Source organism: Pseudophryne corroboree, chromosome 2 (genome assembly GCF_028390025.1).
Source record: "Pseudophryne corroboree isolate aPseCor3 chromosome 2, aPseCor3.hap2, whole genome shotgun sequence".
NCBI classification, from domain to species: Eukaryota; Metazoa; Chordata; class Amphibia; order Anura; family Myobatrachidae; genus Pseudophryne; species Pseudophryne corroboree.
In genome coordinates, this window is record NC_086445.1 from 385,888,288 (window position 1) to 385,901,823 (window position 13,536).

A 13,536-nucleotide genomic window follows, 5' to 3' on the forward strand; every position below is an offset into this window, starting at 1 on the left:
GCCCAAGAGGGTGAAACACGTTATTGACCTACAGGGAGCCACTGAGCACATAGGTCACTCACCCTGACACCCAACGAATCCCCTCCTCCAACAAAACCCTCTCCAACATCTCTGGAGGTTTAGGTTATTTCCTCTCCTCTGCTCTCTCTCATCCTTGATTGTGACACGATACCCTGCAATGGCCATATGATGCCAGGGTATACATGTCACTCAACACAGACAGAAGGGCTCTGATTCTTCACAACCAGCAGGTCCCCGTTGTTCTCTTCATTCACCGTCTGCTGTTACTTACTTGATGGAGAGATATCAAAAACAGGGGAAATAGGACATTTACTCTATCTATACAATTTACCTATACTGATTAATTACCTTGTTGTCTATTAAGATCTGGGATTACAATAAACACCCTTTTTATTTACTATTAATGAGTTACAGACATGCTGCTCTGCTACTGTGACACTCTGAACTGGATCCCCCTTAAATTATACTGCAAAGGACGTACTGTATAGTGCAGGCAACTGTCGGATTGGATAAGACATGAGTAAGGTCCCCTCATTTTCCCCATGCTGAGCTTCAATTACTACCCATCCTGTTAATGCTGAAGGGGTTAACACCCCCTCCTGCGGTTGCCTAGGAGATGTCAGCAGGATCAGTGTGCGGACGGACGGGCACTAGGACCCTTGGACTTAATTATAATAGAGGGAGTGAGAAGGTTGATGGAGTTTTGATTGGTTGTGGCAGAGCGGGAAAAAGAGGAGGCGGGGTTCGTGCCAGTGTGTGTGAGAGGAGACACGCTGTGGAGAGTGGAGCTGCCGTTGAGGAGACTGCTGTGAGGAGACACGATATGTGAGAACTGCCAGCCGCTGCAGTGACACCAGCCTGCCCAGTACTGAGAAAAGCTGCCGGGAAAGGTCTCAGGTGATAGAGGGGAGTGGGTGAGGCCGCTGATAGCAGATACCTACCTCTGACGCACAGACACTCAACTTAATGCCCTCAGTTAGAAACCCAGAGTCACCCAGCTCCGCAGAAACCTGAATAGGGGTCAGATGAGAGGGAGAGAGAGACACTCTTCCTTTTGCTTGGCAGACACAGCTATTAAGAGTACTGGACAGTATCAAATTCTGGGGCAGATGTATTAACCTGGAGAAGGCATAAGGAAGTGATAAACCAGTGATATGTGCAAGGTGATAAAGGCACCAGCCAATCAGATCCTAACTGTTAATTTCCATATTGGAGCTGATTGGCTGGTGCCTTTATCACCTTGCACATATCACTGGTTTATCACTTCCTTATGTCTTCTCCAGGTTAATACATCTGCCCCATTGTACCTTTCAACAGGGGAGCCCACCACTTAATGCCCAACACAAACCCTTTTGGTTATAATTTACCTTAGGAAAGGCAGGCATCAGATAGCATAATAAACTCTAAACTGCCTCAGTGACATTAACCCACGGAAGTGTGTTAGGTTATACCCCTTTCACACCGCAACTTGTACCCGGTAATTTGCCATTTTTACTGGCTTCCTAAACGGTTCGAGCTGCGATGTGAAAGGGTCACCTTCCATTTACCGTTTACAAAATACTGGTATTTTGAAACGGTAAAAAAGCAGGGTCCTACCCGGTTCAGACCCGTTTAATTGTGCAGTGTGAAAGGGTCTGAAACGATATTTGCAAGCCCCAGAAGGTGATAGGCTGTCTCCATGTGTGATCTCACCAGGCAGAAGCAGGAAATAAACATTTAAAATGACAACCACTGTTTTGTATGGGTGAAACGGGTTCAGTGTGAAAGGTACCAAAACGGTAATGAAATGGTAATGTCCCTCATTCCGAGTTGTTCGCTCGCAAGCTGCTTTTAGCAGCTTTGCACACGCTAAGCCGCCGCCTACTGGGAGTGAATCTTAGCTTATCAAAATTGCGAACGAAAGATTAGCAAAATTGCGAATAGACACTTCTTAGCAGTTTCTGAGTAGCTCCACACTTACTCGGCATCTGCGATCATTTCAGTCAGTTTCGTTCCTGGTTTGACGTCACAAACACACCCAGCGTTCGCCCAGACACTCCTCCGTTTCTCCAGCCACTCCCGCGTTTTTCCAAGAAACGGTAGTGTTTTTTCGCACACACCCATAAAACGTCCAGTTTCCGCCCAGAAACACCCACTTCCTGTCAATCACATTACGATCACCAGAACGAAGAAAAAACCTCGTAATGCCGTGAGTAAAATACCTAACTGCATAGCAAATTTACTTGGCGCAGTCGCACTGCGGACATTGCGCATGCGCATTAGCAACTAATCGCTCCGTTGCGAGAAAAAAATAACGAGCGAACAACTCGGAATGACCCCCAATATACTGGTTACAACATGCGATGTGATGGGGGTTTAACTGCTCAGACCCGTTTTAAGAACCGTTTAAAGAACCGTTTCAAAAGCAGGTTTTGCGATGTGAAAGCAGCATAAGTGAGGACCCTTTGTGTACTTCAGACACTCCACAGCTCATCTCTGTCAGTTTTATTTACACCTTGCCTGCCATCGGCTTGCACCTTGCATGTAACGCTGGACTGTACTGCTAGCACAACCTAGCTATTCTGAGCCACCTGAACTAATATAATCTGCATCTACCAAATGTGCTTAAAATCTTATGGCTTTGACTGAAAACTGATCTTTAGTTGCACTCTCATTGAACTCTACTGCTGCACGCTGATATTTGTTGTAAAAGGAACTGAGTTACCCTGTAGGACATACAGCTGGTGGGTATTTCTGTGAGAAGACTCTGTTATGCATCGTGAGTTAAAGGATAATTCTTAAATTCTACCCGCTTGCTTCTGCTACATTCACCTGCCTACCGTAAAACTAGTGTATGCCACAAATTCTGCTACCCTGCTGTTATGGGACTGTACTAACCTCTGCTTCTAACTGTGCTATATGCTCTGCTATTGACTGTCAATTACCAGCTTTAATTGCTACCTCTGAGACTGCAGTTGGTAAAGGGTGCACACCCTAAAGCAGGCATGTCCAAACCGCGGCCCTCCAGCTGTTGTGAAACTACATATCCCAGCATGCCCTGACACAGTTTTGCTGTCAGAGCATGCTAAAGCTGTGTCAGGGCATGCTGGGATGTGTAGTTTTTCAACAGCTGGAGGGCCGCAGTTTGGACATGCCTGCCCTAAAGAGACTTAGCCACTTAGGGTAGCTACGAACTGAGGCCCTCATTCCGAGTTGTTCGCTCGCTAGCTGCTTTTAGCAGCATTGCACACGCTAAGCTGCCGCCCTCTGGGAGTGTATCTTAGCATAGCAGAATTGCAAACGAAAGATTAGCAGAATTGCGAATAGAAATTTCTTAGCAGTTTCTGAGTAGCTCGAGACTTACTCAGCCATTGCGATCAGTTCAGTCAGTTTCGTTCCTGGTTTGACGTCACAAACACACCCAGCGTTCGCCTAGACACTCCCCCGTTTCTTCAGACACTCCTGCGTTTTTCCCAGAAACGCCAGCGTTTTTTCGCACACACGCCCAGAAAATGGCAAGTTTCCGCCCAGAAACACCCACTTCCTGTCAATCACAGTACGATCACCAGAACGATGAAAAAACCTCGTTATGCCGTGAGTAAAATACCTAACTTTTGTGTAAAATAACTAAGCGCATGCGCTCTGCGAGCCTTGCGCATGCGCAGTAAGCAACTAATCGCAATATAGCGAAAATCGGCAATGAGCGAACAACTCGGAATGACCCCCTGAGTAGTTGCTTTAAGGTTAGAGTAGATAAGAGAAAGAGCGGAGGTTATACTGCCATTGTGTGCCCAGGTTAGGGTATTACAAGTGACCACTGCAGTTACAGAGTATACGAAAGTAATATACCAATACCTTGTGATTTTACATCTATGTCTTACCATTTTATTATACATTCTTGTTAGCACTGTTTTCCGCATGTGTCAACTTGTAATTGCCTTTGAACTCATTAACTCCATAGCGGTGACCAGTCTTTTTCACGAATAATAAATCTTTATGTCACCATCCTAACATGTGGTGACATATACACTGCTAAAAAAAATAAAGGGAACACTTAAACAACACAATGTAACTCCAAGTCAATCACACTTCTGTGAAATCAAACTGTCTACTTAGCAAGCAACACTGATTGACAATCAATTTCACATGCTGTTGTGCAAATGGAATAGACAACAGGTGGAAATTATAGGCAATTAGCAAGACACCCCCAATAAAGGAGTTGTTCTGCAGGTGGTGACCACAGACCACTTCTCAGCTCCTATGCTTTCTGGCTGATGTTTTGGTCACTTTTGAAAGCTGGCGGTGCTTTCACTCTAGTGGTAGCATGAGACGGAGTTTACAACCCACACAAGTGGCTCAGGTAGTGCAGCTCATCCAGGATGGCACATCAATGCGAGCTGTGGCAAGAAGGTTTGCTGTGTCTGTCAGCGTAGTGTCCAGAGCATGGAGGCGCTACCAGGAGACAGGCCAGTACATCAGGAGATGTGGAGGAGGCCGTAGGAGGGCAACAACCCAGCAGCAGGACCGCTACCTCCGCCTTTGTGCAAGGAGGAACAGGAGGAGCACTGCCAGAGCCCTGCAAAATGACCTCCAGCAAGCCACAAATGTGCATGTGTCTACTCAAACGATCAGGAACAGACTCCATGAGGGTGGTATGAGGGCCTGACGTCCACAGATGGGGGTTGTGCTTACAGCCCAACACCGTGCAGGACGTTTGGCATTTGCCAGAGAACACCAAGATTGGCAAATTCGCCACTGGCGCCTTGTGCTCTTCACAGATGAAAGCAGGTTCTCACTGAGCACATGTGACAGACGTGACAGAGTCTGGAGACGCCAAGGAGAAGGTTCTGCTGCCTGCAACATCCTCCAGCATGACCGGTTTGGCAGTGGGCCAGTAATGGTGTGGGGTGGCATTTCTTTGGGGGGCCGCACAGCCCTCCATGTGCTCGCCAGAGGTAGCCTGACTGCCATTAGGTACCGAGATGAGATCCTCAGACCCCTTGTGAGACGGCGGTTGGCCCTGGGTTCCTCCTAATGCAAGACAATGCTAGCCCTCATGTGGCTGGAGTGTGTCAGCAGTTCCTGCAAGATGAAGGCATTGGTGCTATGGACTGGCCCGCCCGTTCCCCAGACCTGAATCCAATTGAGCACATCTGGGACATCATGCCTCGCTCCATCCACCAACGCCACGTTGCATCACAGACTGTCCAGGAGTTGGCGGATTCTTTAGTCCAGGCCTGGGAGGAGATCCCTCAGGAGACCATCCGCCACCTCATCAGGAGCATGCCCAGGCGTTGTAGGGAGGTCATACAGGCACGTGGAGGCCACACACACTACTGAGCCTCATTTTGACTTGTTTTAAGGACATTACATCAAAGTTGGATCAGCCTGTAGTGTGTTTTTCCACTTTAAGTTTGAGTGTGACTCCAAATCCAGACCTCCGTGGGTTAATAAATTTGATTTCCATTGATAATTTTTGTGTGATTTTGTTGTCAGCACATTCAACTATGTAAAGAACAAAGTATTTAATAAGAATATTTCATTCATTCAGATCTGGGATGTGTTATGTTAGTGTTCCCTTTATTTTTTTGAGCAGTGTATGTCGGGTACTCTGGGGTTGGGGTTGCCTCATTCCGCTGCCTAGGGTTCCAGCAGTCAGATCCACTTCCAGAAGCGATCCAGGTTGAAAAATCCAGGTATGTCTGCTGACATCTACACCTGCAACCACATCATTCCCACAGTACTTACCTGTTACACTACTACTAAGCAATTTTGTCTTTACACTTGAAACTGAATATGACTATGTGGTTCTTTAAGATCCCTAATTGTTTAAGATAGTATACAAAAGTGTCTCCATTAACCAACTATTAAACATAGAGCACACAAGGTTCGCTGATACAAAAGTGTTTATCCACTTTGAAATTAAAACACAGCAGATATACATATATATATATATATATATATATATATATATAGATATAGATATATAGATATATATATAGATATATTTATTTATATTTATATTAACCATTTGCCTGCCAATACTGCACTTCTGGCTACTATAGCCAGCAGTGCGTCATCTGGCCAGGATGCAGCACATACGTCTGGCTGGCCAGCTGCTTCACCGGTCTTAAATGGAGGAAATCCATACTGCAAAAGTGCAAAACGGACTTCTTCCTGCCGCAGTGCCCCCTGGGAGTGACGTGGAAATATCTATGCAAATCTCTGCATGTGATGAGTCCCCCCTGCCCTACAATTCACTGCGCTGTCTGCAATAAGGTGAGGGGTGGGGTAAAATAGTGGGGATGACATCTCTTGACACTAAGGTAGGGTGGGGGAGGCTTCATAATAATATTTTTCTATCTGGGTGGGTTATATATTAAAAATAAAAAAAATGACACACATAGTGACACATGGGGAAGGGGGCACTAAACAGGACCCATTGACACTGGGATGAGGGGTACTCTGCCGCTGGGATCTATTTCCACTAGAGGGTGGGGGTAGGTGACACTGGGGGTGGTAAATAATTTTACAACGGGTGCCTATACCTCCCAACATGACCCTCTCCAGGACAGAGGGACAGAATGCTCTGCTCCTGGACTTTCTTCTTAATGTATGATTGCCAGCACCTGTGCTAAAACACCTTTCTTATCCATTCACCTGTTCAGACCAGGGCCCTCATTCCGAGTTGTTCGCTCGTTGCCGAATTTCGCTATATTGCGATTAGTCGCTTACTGCGCATGTGCAATGTTCGCAGAGCGCATGCGCTTAGTTATTTGACTCAAAAGTTAGGTATTTTATTCACGGCATTAAGAGGATTTTTCTTCGTTCTGGTGATCGGAGTGTGATTGACAGGAAGTGGGTGTTTCTGGGCGGAAACTGGCCGTTTTATGGGTGTGTGTGAAAAAACGCTGCAGTTTCTGGGAAAAACGCGGGAGTGGCTGGAGAAACGGGGGAGTGTCTGGGCGAACGCTGGGTGTGTTTGTGACGTCAAACCAGGAACGAAACTGACTGAACTGATCGCAGTGGCAGAGTAAGTGGCGAGCTACTCAGAAACTGCTAAGAAATTTCTATTCGCAATTTTGCGAATCTTTCGTTCGCAATTCTGCTAAGCTAAGATTCACTCCCAGAGGGCGGCAGCTTAGCGTGTGCACTGCTGCGAAAAGCGGCTAGCGAGCGAACAATTCGGAATGAGGGCCCAGGTGCCAGCAAACATAAATTAAGAGATAAGTCCAGAAGCAGAGCATTCTGGGGCAGATTTGTTAAACCTGGTGAAGGGATAGAGTGGAAGGTGATAACGCACCAGCCAATCAGCTCCTAACTTCCATGTTACAGGCTGGGTTTGAAAAACGACAGTTAGGAGCTGATTGGCTGGTGCGTTATCATCTTCCACTCTATCACTTCACCAGGCTTAATAATTCTGCCCCTTCTGGAGAGGGTCATGTTGGGTGGTATGGGTGCCTATGGTGGGGGGCGTTGTAAATCACCCCTAGGTATATATTTATTTTGCCTGGCCCAACACTGGTTTGGGCATGAAATACGCTGGCAAAACTACAACTACTTATTCAAAATGGTAAAATATGGTGTGTCCACTTTGCCAACATATGCAAGTGACCACCCTCTGTTGGTTTTAGGTGTCAAATTTGTGGCCCAAGACCAGTTAGCCCTTGCAAAACTCCATGTACTGAACAAAGGCGTATCTAGCATGGGGCGAGCAGGGCACGTGCCCTGGGCGCCGTGGCAGCCCCAGCAGAGGGGGGCACCACCGGCACCTGCACGGCCCGCTCGCCCCATGAGACAGGGTTTGGAGCCGCAAGCGCTACCCGCGGCGCTCTCCCTGTCTCCCCGGCTCCGGCTGCTGAGCCTGTCACACTGTACAGGCAGCGGCAGCCAGGAGCCTCCCCCTACTCCCCCCCCCCCCCCCCCTGCACAGTCTACATAGCACGTACGCGACCTCGGAGGTGCACGTGCGTGACCTCGGAGGTGCGCAGCCTGGAGGTGCAGGTGAGCAGGACGCAACTGTTTAAACTTTCCTGTCGGGGGAGAGAGGGACAGTGTGCGTGTTAATTGTGTGTGTGTGGGACAGTGTGAGTGTGTGTTAATTTTCTCTTACGTCCTAGAGGATGCTGGGGACTCCGTAAGGACCATGGGGATAGATGGGCTCCGCAGGAGACATGGGCACTTTAAGAAAGACTTCAGATCTGGTGTGCACTGGCTCCTCCCTCTATGCCCCTCCTCCAGACCTCAGTTTGATACAGTGCCCAGAGGAGATGGGTGCACTACAGGGAACTCTCCTGAGCTTTCTGACAGAAAGTATATTTGTTAGGTTTTTTATTTTCAGGGAGCCTGCTGACAACAGACTCCCTGCATCGAGGGACTGAGGGGAGAGAAGCAGTCCTACTTCTGTGAGTTTCAAGGCTCTGCTTCTTAGGCTACTGGACACCATTAGCTCCAGAGGGAGTCAGAACACAGGTCTCACCCTGGAGTTCGTCCCGGAGCCGCGCCGCCGTCCTCCTCACAGAGCCGGAAGATAGAAGCCGGGTGAGTATGAGAAGAAAAGAAGACTTCAGAGGCGGCAGAAGACTTCATGATCTTCACTGAGGTAACGCACAGCAGTGCAGCTGTGCGCCATTGCTCCCACACACCTCACACACGGCAGTCACGGTAAGGGTGCAGGGCGCAGGGGGGCGCCCTGGGCAGCAATAAAAACCTCATTTCTGGCAAAAGAGATATATATACAGCTAGGCACTGTATATATAAAGAGCCCCCGCCAGTTCTTATTCTATGTAAGCGGGACAGAAGCCCGCCACCGAGGGGGCGGGGCTTCTCCCTCAGCACTCACCAGCGCCATTTTCTCCACAGCACAGCTGAAAGGAAGCTCCCCGGACTCTCCCCTGCTTATCCAAGGTGAAAGGGGGTTTCAGAGAAGAGGGGGAGGGGGGGGCACATAATTGGCAGCAAATAATAGTATTACAGAGCTAATGGGTAAACACATTGTGTGTTTTTCCTGGGGTATTAGCGCTGGGTGTGTGCTGGCATACTCTCTCTCTCTGTCTCTCCAAAGGGCCTTGTGGGGGAACTGTCTTCAGATAAGAGGATTCCCTGAGTGTGTGGTGTGTCGGTACGTGTGTGTCGACATGTCTGAGGTAAAAGGCTCTTCTAAGGAGGAGATGGAGCAAATGTGTGTGTGGTGTCTCCGTCGACAACGCCGACACCTGACTGGATATGTGGAATTAAGTGCTGAGGTAAATTTATTGCACAAAAGATTAGAGAACAGACAGGGAATCTACCCATGTCTGTCCCTATGTCGCAGGGACCTTCAGTCTCAAAACGGCCACTATCCAAAATAATAGACACTGATACCGACACGGAGTCTGACTCCAGTGTCGACTATGATGATGCAAAGTTACAGCCAAAACTGGCAGAAAAGTATTCAATATATGATTATTGTAATAAAAGATGTTTCTCTATCGTCCTAGTGGATGCTGGGGTTCCTGAAAGGACCATGGGGAATAGCGGCTCCGCAGGAGACAGGGCACAAAAAGTAAAGCTTTCCGATCAGGTGGTGTGCACTGGCTCCTCCCCCTATGACCCTCCTCCAAGCCTCAGTTAGATTTTTGTGCCCGGCCGAGAAGGGTGCAATCTAGGTGGCTCTCCTAAAGAGCTGCTTAGAGAAAGTTTAGCTTAGGTTTTTTATTTTACAGTGAGTCCTGCTGGCAACAGGATCACTGCAACGAGGGACTTAGGGGAGAAGAAGTGAACTCACCTGCGTGCAGGATGGATTGGCTTCTTGGCTACTGGACATCAGCTCCAGAGGGACGATCACAGGTACAGCCTGGATGGTCACCGGAGCCTCGCCGCCGGCCCCCTTGCAGATGCTGAAACATGAAGAGGTCCAGAATCGGCGGCAGAAGACTCCTCAGTCTTCTAAAGGTAGCGCACAGCACTGCAGCTGTGCGCCATTTTCCTCTCAGCACACTTCACACGGCAGTCACTGAGGGTGCAGGGCGCTGGGAGGGGAGCGCCCTGGGAGGCAAATGAAAACCTATTTGGCTAAAAAAATACCTCACATATAGCCTCCGGGGGCTATATGGAGATATTTAACCCCTGCCAGAATACACTAAAGAGCGGGAGACGAGCCCGCCGGAAAAGGGGCGGGGCCTATCTCCTCAGCACACAGCGCCATTTTCCTTACACAGCTCCGCTGGTCAGGACGGCTCCCAGGTCTCTCCCCTGCACTGCACTACAGAAACAGGGTAAAACAAGAGAGGGGGGGCAAAATAGTGGCAAAAATTATATTATAAAAGCAGCTATACAGGGAGCACTTATTATAAGGCTATCCCTGTCATATATAGCGCTTTTGGTGTGTGCTGGCAAACTCTCCCTCTGTCTCCCCAAAGGGCTAGTGGGGTCCTGTCTTCGTTAAGAGCATTCCCTGTGTGTCTGCTGTGTGTCGGTACGTGTGTGTCGACATGTATGAGGACGATATTGGTGTGGAGGCGGAGCAATTGCCAAATATGGGGATGTCACCTCCTAGGGGGTCGACACCAGAATGGATGCCTTTATTTATGGAATTACGGGATAGTGTCAACACGCTAAAGCAGTCGTTTGACGACATGAGACGGCCGGACAATCACACGAGGGTACACATGTTTAAGGGGAAGAAAGCTGAGATAACATTTCCCCCCTCTCATGAACCAAATGAATTGTGTGAAAAAGAGCGGGAATCTCCAGACAAGAAACTGCAGTTTCCCAAAAGAATTCTCATGGCGTATCCTTTCCCTGCTAGGGCCAGGATACGATGGGAATCCTCCCCTAGGGTGGACAAGGTGTTGACACGTTTACCCAAAAGCAGACTTGCCTACCCTCCCGCATTCAGCGGGAGGCTCCCGATTTTTAATTGAGCCTCCCGCTGCCCCGCAAACCTTGCCAGCTCCCCGGATTTTAAGGGTCCTCACCGAAAATCAGGACTGCGCATGCGCAAGTCCGGAGGGCCCGGGACCTGCACGGGAGACTTCGGGGGTGGCAGCGTCCGTCTTGCTGGGCACACTGCACAGTGAGAAGGAAGCAGTCTCAATCAGGGGTGTGCTCCCTGTGGCTGGCCCCTCCCACCACACTCGGAGAGAGCTGCGTGTATGAGCCCAGCAGCAGCAGAAGCTGACCTCTATCTCTGCTCCTCAGCTCTCACTGCTGCCTTCCCACACTGTCCTAGGGTCGGCCTCCAGTCTTCTCCTAAGAGGAAGGAACAACATAGACAGGTGACTGCTGTGTGTAATGGGGGGAATGTAATGTGGCAGTGACCTGATGTAATATGTGGTAGGGGGCTGTGTATGATGTGGAGCTGGGTGTAATATTGGGTATGGGACTGTGTATGATGTGAGCTGGGTGTAATATGGGGGAGGGGGTTGTGTATAATGTAATGTGCTGGGTGTAATAAGAGGGTGTGTGTATAATCTAATGTGCTGGGTGTAATATGGGGATGGGGGCTGTGTGTAATGTATGGGTGTAATATGGGGGAGGGGTGTGTATAATGTAATGTGCTGGGTGTAATATGTGAGCTGGGTGTAGTATGGGGGAGGGGGTTGTGTATAATGTAATGTGCTGGGTGTAATATGGGGGAGGGGGGCTGTGTATAATGTAATGTGCTGGGCGTAATATGGGGTAGGGGGTGGTGTTTGCTGTGTGTAATGTGCTGGGTATAATACGGGTGAGTTGTGTATAATGTAATGTGCTGGGTGTAATATGGGGGAGGGTGTGTGTATGTAAAGTAATAAGGTACTGTGTGTAATAAGATGGAGGGGGCAGTGCATAATGCCAGAGCCGGCCATAGGCATAGGCAAACTAGGCAATTGCCTAGGGCATTTGATATGCCTAGGGGCATCAGCAGCTTCTGCTGATTAAAATGATATGCGGCATGCCTATATTCTGTGTGTAGCATTTCATATGCAGATACAGCCACAGTCTCACACAGTATATAGGCATGCTGCATATAATTTTAATCAGCAGAAGCAGCTTGTGCATCCTAGCCACATAGCAATGAAAATAAGATGCATTTTCATAAAAAAGGTGCCCGACGTTAGCATTGAGGCAAGATTTATGAGGACACATCTGTATCCAAGCAGAGGCAGAGGTCACAGTGTTAGTGGCAGTGTGATTGCTGTGTGCATGTGAGTGGGTTGGTTGTACAGTAGAGTTCGGAATATGTGTAAGGAGCATTATGTGTGTCATGTAAAAATGCATTAATAATGTGCAACATATGTGTAAGGGGCACTATATGTGTCATTATGTGTATAAGGGCATTAATAATGTGCGGCATATGTGTAACAGGGTACTACTGTATGTGTGTCATTATGTGTATAGGGGCACTAATAATGTGCAGCAAATGTGTAGGGGGCACTATGTGTGTCATTTTGTGTATAAGGTCATTAATAATGTGCGGCATATGTGTAAGGGACATTATGTGTAAAAGGGCATTAATAAAGGTTGTCATAATGTGTAAGGCGCATTATGTTTATAAGGACATTAATAATGTGTCTCATATGTGTAAGGGGCATTACTGTGTGGAATTATGTGTATAAGTGCATTACTAATGTGTGGCATTATGTGTATAAGGTGCTCTACTATGTGGCGTTGCATATAGAAAGGGCACTACTGTGTTGTCTAATGTGAATAAAGAGCAATAGTGTGTGGTGTAATTTGAATAAGGAGCAATTCAGTGTGATGTAATGTGAATAAGGGGCTCTACTGTGAGGAGTAACGTTTATAAGGTAAAGTGATACTACTGTGGGATGTAATATGAATTCTGGACACTATCGCATGATCCAATGTGAATAAAGTTGCAGTACTGTGTGGCGTAATTGGAATTGGGGTTACTATTGTGGGGCAATGCCCCTAGTCAGCAAAAACACACCCCTTTTTGGGCTGTGCGCAAAATGTGCAAACTGTTCCTATTTAAAATATAGGGGATACAAACCCCAAAATAAGGACTGCTATGGGTGAAGGGTGATGGTGCTGGGAAAGAGGTGCAAAGTCAGAGGCGGAACCAGGGGTTGTGCTAGGGGGCACCAGCCAAAATCTTGCCTAGGGCATCATATTGGTTAGGGCCGGCTCTGCATAATGCAATGTATTCTGGTGCTGTATGTACTAGGTGTAATGTGTATGTGGGTGTAGTGGGTGTATGTATACACACACACAGTGCTTGAAGTGGGCCGGTATACACTGGTATGGCATACCGGTACTTCTAGCACTGACTGCCGCATCTTTTCAAATTCGTCACTGTTAACGCGCCAATTGGAGCTCTCGAACCAGCAGCCAATCAGGAGCAGCCACTCCTGATTGGCTGCTGGTCTACGGCAGATTTGAAATCGTGGCGGTCATAGGTGGACCAGAGCTGCCCTCAGCCTCCTCCTCCGCACTGCCGCCCACAGCTGCCTCCTCTGCACCGTCGATGACCACAGCCTCCTCATCCTCCACACCGCCGACCACACACTCCTCCGCTCATTAACCAATCTTACCCTGCTGCCTTTCTCTCTCCCT

General features: G+C 48.2%; 1 protein-coding gene across 1 annotated transcript in view; it reads left to right on the forward strand.

Annotated features, from left to right (window-relative positions):
• Nucleotides 1-895: 895 nt before the first annotated feature.
• The window catches only part of CYFIP1 (cytoplasmic FMR1 interacting protein 1), a 414,017-nt gene continuing 401,376 nt past the window's right edge, over nucleotides 896-13,536 (forward strand). The window contains exon 1 of the mRNA XM_063953279.1: nucleotides 896-918. The gene's annotated coding sequence lies outside the window, so the exon portion shown is untranslated. The remainder of the gene's footprint in view (nucleotides 919-13,536) is intronic.